The following is an 8,044-nucleotide window of genomic DNA, read 5'->3' on the forward strand; positions in this document are numbered from 1 at the left end:
GGTGGTGCATGCTGTGCCATCGAGGTTCTCTATTAGATGCCAGCAAATGATGGCTGCAGCCCCAGCCATGGGCTCAGAACCCAAAAATGCTGTAACAGGACTAACCCTCCTAGGATGTGCATAGCTCCTTGGGAAACAGGAGTTGATGGTGCAATGCCTCCTACTTTGGCTTTGCCAATCCCTCAGCCTTGTTTTATTTTTTATTTTTTTTCTTGTAATCTTGCCTTGGGGTGCACATGTTTGAGGTAAATGAATCAGGACACAGGCAGGCAATCTTACACTTCTCTTTCGGTTGCCTTCACGGCTGCTCTGTCGTTTTCCATACTAGTCAAGTAAAGCCCACAATTCTAGAATCTGAGCCACTAGCTCCAAAGTCACAGCAGATAACATTAATTTTTTTAACCACCACAGTCTTCCATGCAACAAACATTTTCTGCATACCTGCTCTGTGTGAGGCACAAGAGTAGGTGGCAGACATACATTGATAAAGAAGTCATAGACAGCGTCCTTAAGAAGTATATGGGCTCCTGGGAGATAGAGATCATAAATATATAATTTATTGCAATGGGATCAGGGGTAGGTATACACAATGCCTTAAAAGCCTAGAGAAGGGAACAATTTCTTTTGCCTGGGTGGTCAGAAGAAACTTTATGGTGCCAGTCATATAGTAACTACTCAATAAATATTTATCAGTGAGAAGATGTTTGAGGTGATAGACTTTGAAGCTAGACTGCATAGAATTGGATCCCAGCTTCATCACTTTATCAGTTGTGTAACTTTGAGCAAGATATTTAAGTTTTCTGTGTCTCAGTTTTTCTATCTGAAAAAATGGGGTAAATTGTACTGGGGTCAACTGTTGTGGTGAGGATTAAGAGTTAATGTAGGTAAGGTACTAAAACAGTGTCTGACATGTGGTAAATGCATTGCATAGGCTTGCAGCTTACTGTGGGCATTGAACTGGAGTTTGCAGGATAGAGAAAAGAAGGACAGATAGTGCCTGGGATCCAGATTAAAAACAGAATTTTTCTTTTCCTTTTTTTTTTTTTCTGTAGATTAAGAATTTCCCATGTTTGTATTTTTATTATTATTTTTTTTAAATTATACTTTACCTTCTAGGGTAAATGTGCACAACATGCAGGTTAGTTACATATATATACACGTGCCATGTTGGTGTGCTGCACCCATTAACCCATCAATTACATTAGGTTTATCTCCTAATGCTATCCCTTCCCACTCCCTCCACCCCACAACAGGCCCCAGTATGTGATGTTCCCCTTCCTAACACTGCATGTTCTCACTCATAAGTGGGAATTGGACAATGAGAACACAAAAACAGAATTTTTCAATAACTCAGTGAGGAAACTTGCTCTTAGTGGAATTAAAGAAAAGGGGTGGGGCTGGGGGGGGGAGGGCAATGCGGGAGCCCCAGCTCCCTGTACTTGTCCTCCCTTATTCTCTGTCTCTGGCCTCCTGCCATCTTCTTCTCTATCTCTCATTTTTGGTAACGTTTTGTTCTCCTTTCTTTCCTTCTCCTTTTTTTTGACCCCAATTCCCTTTTCCCTCCTCCATCTTTCTTCTACTCTTTGCTTTCTCCTCTCCTTCCCTCTGTCTCTCTTTAGCCTCCTGAGACCTCCTCTTTGCATCCTCTGTTTCTTCCCCTTTTTAATTTCCCTGAATCCCTGTTCTTCCTCCCCCTGCCCACTCAACCAAGCTGGCTCTACAGATACTTTTCCAAGGCCTGAAAAACCAGACCTTCTTCTTCTCTCTGCCCCCCTGCCCCTGGCAAGAAGCATAGTAATAGGCTTAGGACAGACAAGAACAGAGAAGTAAATCTTTTTTGTTATTGTTGCTTCTCAGAGAATGATACCAGTGGTTGCCCCTTTGTTCCAACATAGCCAGGGCTCTCTTTATGACATGTGTAGCTTGGGGTGATCATGGCTTTTGGTCTTCTAACTTCTCACTGTCAAACATTTTAGCAGTTTTCAGGGTTTAAATGGCAGTCATTGATATGAACAGAACCACCCCTGCTGACACCCTGAAGGGGATAAAGCCTGAATCTTCAGAAGGAAAAACTCATGAGTTTTCCACACTCAGAAATTAATGCTTGGGCATGAAGTGTAAGCCTGGAGCTGGGGCAGAAGGCCTTTGAGAAGTCTGGCCTGGGCATCTCCCGAGAGGGGCTTTCATTTTCTTTTTTCGTTCTGCAAATGATTCCTGCACATTGACTGCATTCAAGGGGATGCAACGTTGACAAGACAGACAAGGTCCTTGCCCTCTTGGGATGACTTCTAAGGGGGCAGGTAGACCATAACAAGTCAAAACATGAAAGAGTTACTTTTAGATAGTAGCACTATAGTTACTTTTAGATTACTAGTGCTATAAAGAAATTAAGACAGTTATTAACACAGGGATTTTTATGGAGAAAGAATTTGCTTCAAATCACATAGTGAAGTCCTCCCTGAAGAAGAGCCCTTTGAGCTGGATCTTCAATAATAGTAAGAAGCCACAGAAAGACCTGGGGAAGGGAATTCCAGCAGCCAGAAGGGCAAATGCCAAAGATTGGAGATAGGAAGAGTTTAGAGAAAAAAGACCCCAACAGACGGAGAGTAGGGACTGAGTGGGGAGGGTGGTATGTGATGAAGCTGGGGAAGGAGGCAGTGACCAGAATATACAAGCCCTTCTAAGTCATGTGTGTAAGTCCATTTTGTAAGTGACAGAGACTGACTGGCTGATTATATCAGAAAAGTAATTTGTTGAAAGGAGCTTAGGTGTCCCACAGGATTGCCAGGGAAGGATATGGAAAAGAGATTAGATCACAGGCAGTAGCTGGACACTTGCAACGCCAGTGTTGTACTGCCACCCTTGCCATCACTAGACAGCAGCCTTGTTGCCTCTGCCCAACACCTGGATAGAGTGGTGGGAAGATTAACATTCTAATGTTAATGTTAATCTCATTCAAAAACACCTTCGCAGACACACCCAGGATAATGTTTAACCAAATATCTGGGCACCCGTGGCTCAGTCAAGTTGACATGTGAAATTAACCATCAAAATGAGCAAGTGCAACTGATTGGCTAAGTGGTCATGAGCCTATTCCTTCAGAATGTGAAAGCCTGGGAAAGTGAGTATATAAGGTATTCTTGAGTGAAAAGCAAAGTCTACCACCCAAAACTCAAAAGGTGGGGAATTTCCCAAGGGTAGAATGTGGATTAGGATTCTAGATAACAAAGGAAATGACAAATGTCCACTTTAACTTAGCAAGAGTTATCTTTTTATTTAAGTGCAATGGGAATTCATTGGTGGACTTTAAACAGAAAGTGATATGATCAAACTTGTATTTTTAAAAGGTCTCCCTGGCTACAAGGTAGAGAGTAAATTATAAAGGGGCAAAAGTGAAGTCGGGACTCTCCTGCAAGAGATAATGTTGAGAGATGATGTTGACTTGACCAGCATGTCTGCAGTGAAGGAGGTAAGAAATGGTTAGATTCAGGTTTATTGGAGGTAAAATGAACAACACTTCCTGATGATTTAAATATAAGGGATTAGGGAATGGGGCTAATCAAGGGTGACTCTAGTTTTCCAGTTAAAACATTTGCTGGATGGTGATGCAAGCTACTGGGATGGGATGGGGAGACTGGGGGTGAAAGAGGAAGGGAAAAATCAAGAGTTCACTATTGACATGTTAATTTTGACATGGATGAAGTTCCTATTAGTTATCCAAGTAATGATATAAAGTAGATATTTAGATGTTATAGGCTTGAGTCGGGAGAGAAGTCAAGGTCAGAGATAGAAAATGGCAGGATGGGCTTTAGAGCCAGTCAACTTTGCTTTGACTTTTGCTTCTGCAAATTACTAGCTGCATAAACTGGAGCAAGTTGCATAATGTCTTTGAGTTACAGTGTCCTCAACTGTAAAACAGGAGCATATTAGTTTTCTCAGGCTACTGTAACAAAGTACCACAAATTAGGTAGCTTGAAACAGCAGAAATGTATGTTCTCACAGATCCAGGGGCTAGAAGTCCAAAATCAAGTTGTCAGCAAGGCCAACCTCCCTCTGAAGATTCTAGAAAAAAACTCCTTCCTGGCAATCATTGGCATTTCTTGGCCTGAAGCTCCAGTCTCTGACTCTGACATCAAAGGATATTCTCTTCTCCCTTTTCTGTTTGTTTTTGTGTCTCTATGTTCAGTCTCCTCCTTTCTTTTATAAATATACTAGTCACTGGGTTGAGGGCAACCTCAATTCAGTATGACCTTCCTCATCTTGATTACATCTGCAGAGATCTTATTTTCCAAATAAGGTCATGTTCAGGACTTCAACATATCTTTGGTGGGACACAATTCAACTCACAAGAAGGGATATCTATTTTAAGTGCCTGCTACTAAGTAATTGCTCAATTAATGCGTGCACTTATTCTTTAAAAATTTTTTTTCATTTCCATAGGTTATTGAGGAACAGGTAATATTTGGTTACATGAGTAAGTTCTTTCATGGTGATTTGTGAGATTTTAGAGCAGACATCACCAGAGCACTATGCACTGCACCCTATTTGTAGTCTTTTATCTCTCACCCTCTTCCCACCCTTTTCTTCTGAGTCCCCAAAGGCCATTGTGCCATTCTTAGGCCTTTGCATCTTCACAGCTTGCTACCACTTATGAGTGAGAACATACAATTGTTTGGTTTTCCTTTTCTGAGTTGCTTCACTTAGAATAATAGTCTCCAATCTCATCCAGGTCACTGAAAATGCCATTAATTCATTCCTTTTAATGGCTGAGTGGTATTCCATCATATATACAATCATATAACTGTGAGATATATATATATATGTATATATATATATGTATGTATATTTCTTTATCCACTTGTTGAGTAATGGGCATTTGAGTTGGTTCCATGTTTTCACAATTATAAATTGTGCTGCTTTCATATAATGACTTCTTTCCCTCTGAGTAGAGATACCAGTAGTGGAATTGCTGGATCAAATGATAGTTCTACTTTTAGTTCTTTAAGGAATCTCTACACTATTTTCCATAGTGGTTGTACTAGTTTACATTCCCACCAGCAGTGTAGAAGTATTCCTTGTTCACCACATCCGTGCAAATATCTACTACTTTTTGATTATGGCCATTCTTGCAGGAGTAAGGTGGTATAGCTTTGTGGTTTCGATTTACATTTCCGTGATCATTAGTGATGTTGAGCATTTTTTCATATGTTTGTTGGCCATTTGTATATCTTCTTTTGAGAATTGTCTATTCATGTTCTTAGCCCACTTTTTGATGGGATTTTTTTTTTTCTTGTGGATTTTTTTTTTTAATTTCATGTAGATTCTGGATATTAGTCTTTTGTCAGATGTATAGATTGTGAAGATTTTTTCCCACTCTGTAGGTTGTCTGTTTACTCTGCTGATCATTCCTTTTGCCATGCAAAAGCTCTTTAGTTTAATTAAGTTCCAGCAATTTATCTTTGTTTTTATTGCATTTGCTTTTGGGTTCTTGGTCATGAATCCTTGCATAAGCCAATGTCTAGAAGGATTTTTACAATGTTATCTTTTAGAATTTTTATAGTTTCAGGTCTTAGATTTAAGGCCTTAATCCATTTTGAGTTGATTTTTGTATAAAGTGAGAGATGAGGATCCAGTTTCATTCTCCTACATGTGGCTAGCTAATTATCCCAGCACCATTTGTTGACTAGGGTGTTCTTTCCCCACTTTATGTTTTTGTTTGCTTTGTTGAAGATCAGTTGACTGTAAGTATTTGGGTTTATTTCTGCATTCTCTAATCTGTTCCATTGGTTTATGTGCCTATTTTCATACCAGTACCATGCTGTTTTGGTGACTATAGCCTTATAGTATAGTTTGAAATCAGGTAGTGTGATGCCTCCAGATTTGCTCTTTTTTTCTTAGTGTTGCTTTGGCTGTAAGGGCTCTTTTTTGGTTCCATATGAATTTTAGAACTGTTTTTCCCAATTGTGTGAAGAATGATGGTGGTAGTTTGATGGGAATTGTGTTAAATTTGTAGACTGCTTTAGGCAGTATGGTCATTTTCACAATATTGATTCTACCCATCCTTGAGCATGGGATGTGTTTCCATTTGTTTGTGTCATCTATGATTTCTTTCAGCAGTGTTTTGTAGTTTTCCTTGTAGAGGTCTTTCACCTCCTTGGTTAGGTATATTCCTAAGTATTTTATGGGTTTTTTTTTGCAGCTACTGTAAAAGGGGTTGAGCTCTTGATTTGATTCTCCACTTGGTTGCTGTTGGTGTGTAGAAGAGCTACTGATTTGTGTAGATTAATTTTGTGTACAGAAATTTTGCTGAATTCTTTTATCATAAGTTCTAGGAGATTTCTGGAGGAGTCTTTAGGGTTTTCTAGGTAAATGATCATATCATCAGCAAACAACAACAGTCTGACTTCCTCTAGTGATTTGGATGCCCTTTATTTCTTTCTCTTGTCTGATTGCTCTGGCTAGGACTTCCAGTACCACGTTAGAGGTGAGAGTGAGCATCTTGTCTTGTTCCAGTTCTCAGACAGAATGCTTTCAGCTTTTCCCCATTCAGTATTATATTGGCTCTGGGATTGTCATAGATGACTTTTATTTTATTGAGGTATGTCCCTTGTATGCCAATTTTGTTGATAGTTTTAATCATAAAGAACTGCAGGATTTTTGTTGAATGCTTTTTCTGCACCTATTGAGATGATCATGTGATTTTTGTTTTAAATTCTGTTTATGTGGTGTATCACATTTATTGACTTGCATATGTTGAATCATCCCTGCATCCCTGATATGAAACCCTCTTCATCATGGTGAATTATCTTTTTGATATGTTGTTGGATTCAGTTAGCTAGTATTTTGTGCTAGCCATAAGTAGAAAGCTGAAACTGGATCCTTTCCTTACTCCTTATACGAAAATTAATTCAAGATGGATTAGAGACTTAAATGTTAGACCTAATACCATAAAAACCCTAAAAGGAAAACTTAGGTATTACTATTCAGGACATAGGCATGGGCAAAAGAACTTCATGTCTAAGCCCACCAGCTCTGCTTGGCAGCAAAAGCCAAAATTGACAAATGGGATCTCATTAAACTAAAGAGCTTCTGCACAGCAAAGAAGCTTCATCAGGTGAACAGGCAACCTACAGAGCGGGAGAAAATTTTTTGCAATCTACTCATCTGACAAAGGGCTAATATCCAGAACCTACAAAGAACTCAAACAAATTTACCGAAAAAACAAACAGCCCCATCAAAAGAAATTGACGAAGGATATGAATAGACATTTCAAAGAAGACATTCATCGGCCAACAGACACATGAGAAAAATGCTCATCATCACTGGCCATCAGAAATGCAAATCAAAACCACAATGAATCTATCTCACACACCAGATAGAATATAGGCGATCATCAAAGTCGGAAACAACAGGTGCTGGAAGGATGTGGAAATAGGAACACTTTACACTGTTGGTGGGATATAAACTAGTTCAGCCTTTCAGTATGAAAACAATAACATTCTCAAGGATCTAGAACTAGATGTACCATATGACCCAGTATCCCATTACTGGGTATTATATACAAAGGATTATAAATCATGCTGCTATAAAGACGCCTGGCCTGCGTATGTTTATTGAGGCACTATTCACAATAGCAAAGACTTGGGAATCAACCCGATATCCATCAGTGACGAACTGGATTAAGAAAATGTGAGCACATATACTCCATAGATACTATGCAGCCATAAAAAAGGATGAGTTTGTGTCCTTTGTAGGGACATGTATGCAGCTGGAAACCATCATTCTTAGCAAACTATCACAGAACAGAAAAACCAAACCGCGGCATGTTCTCACTCATAGGTGGGAACTGAATTTCAATGAGATCACTTGGTTGGGAGGAACATCACACACCAGGGGCCTATCATGGGGGAGGGGGAGGAGGAGGATTGCATTGGGAGTTATACCTGATGTAAATGACAAGGTTGATGGGTGCTGGCCGAGTTGATGGGTGCAGCACACCAACATGGCACAGAGCATACATATGTAACAAACCTGCGTTATGCAT

This window comes from Papio anubis, chromosome 3 (assembly GCF_008728515.1).
Source record: "Papio anubis isolate 15944 chromosome 3, Panubis1.0, whole genome shotgun sequence".
Classification (NCBI taxonomy): domain Eukaryota; kingdom Metazoa; phylum Chordata; class Mammalia; order Primates; family Cercopithecidae; genus Papio; species Papio anubis.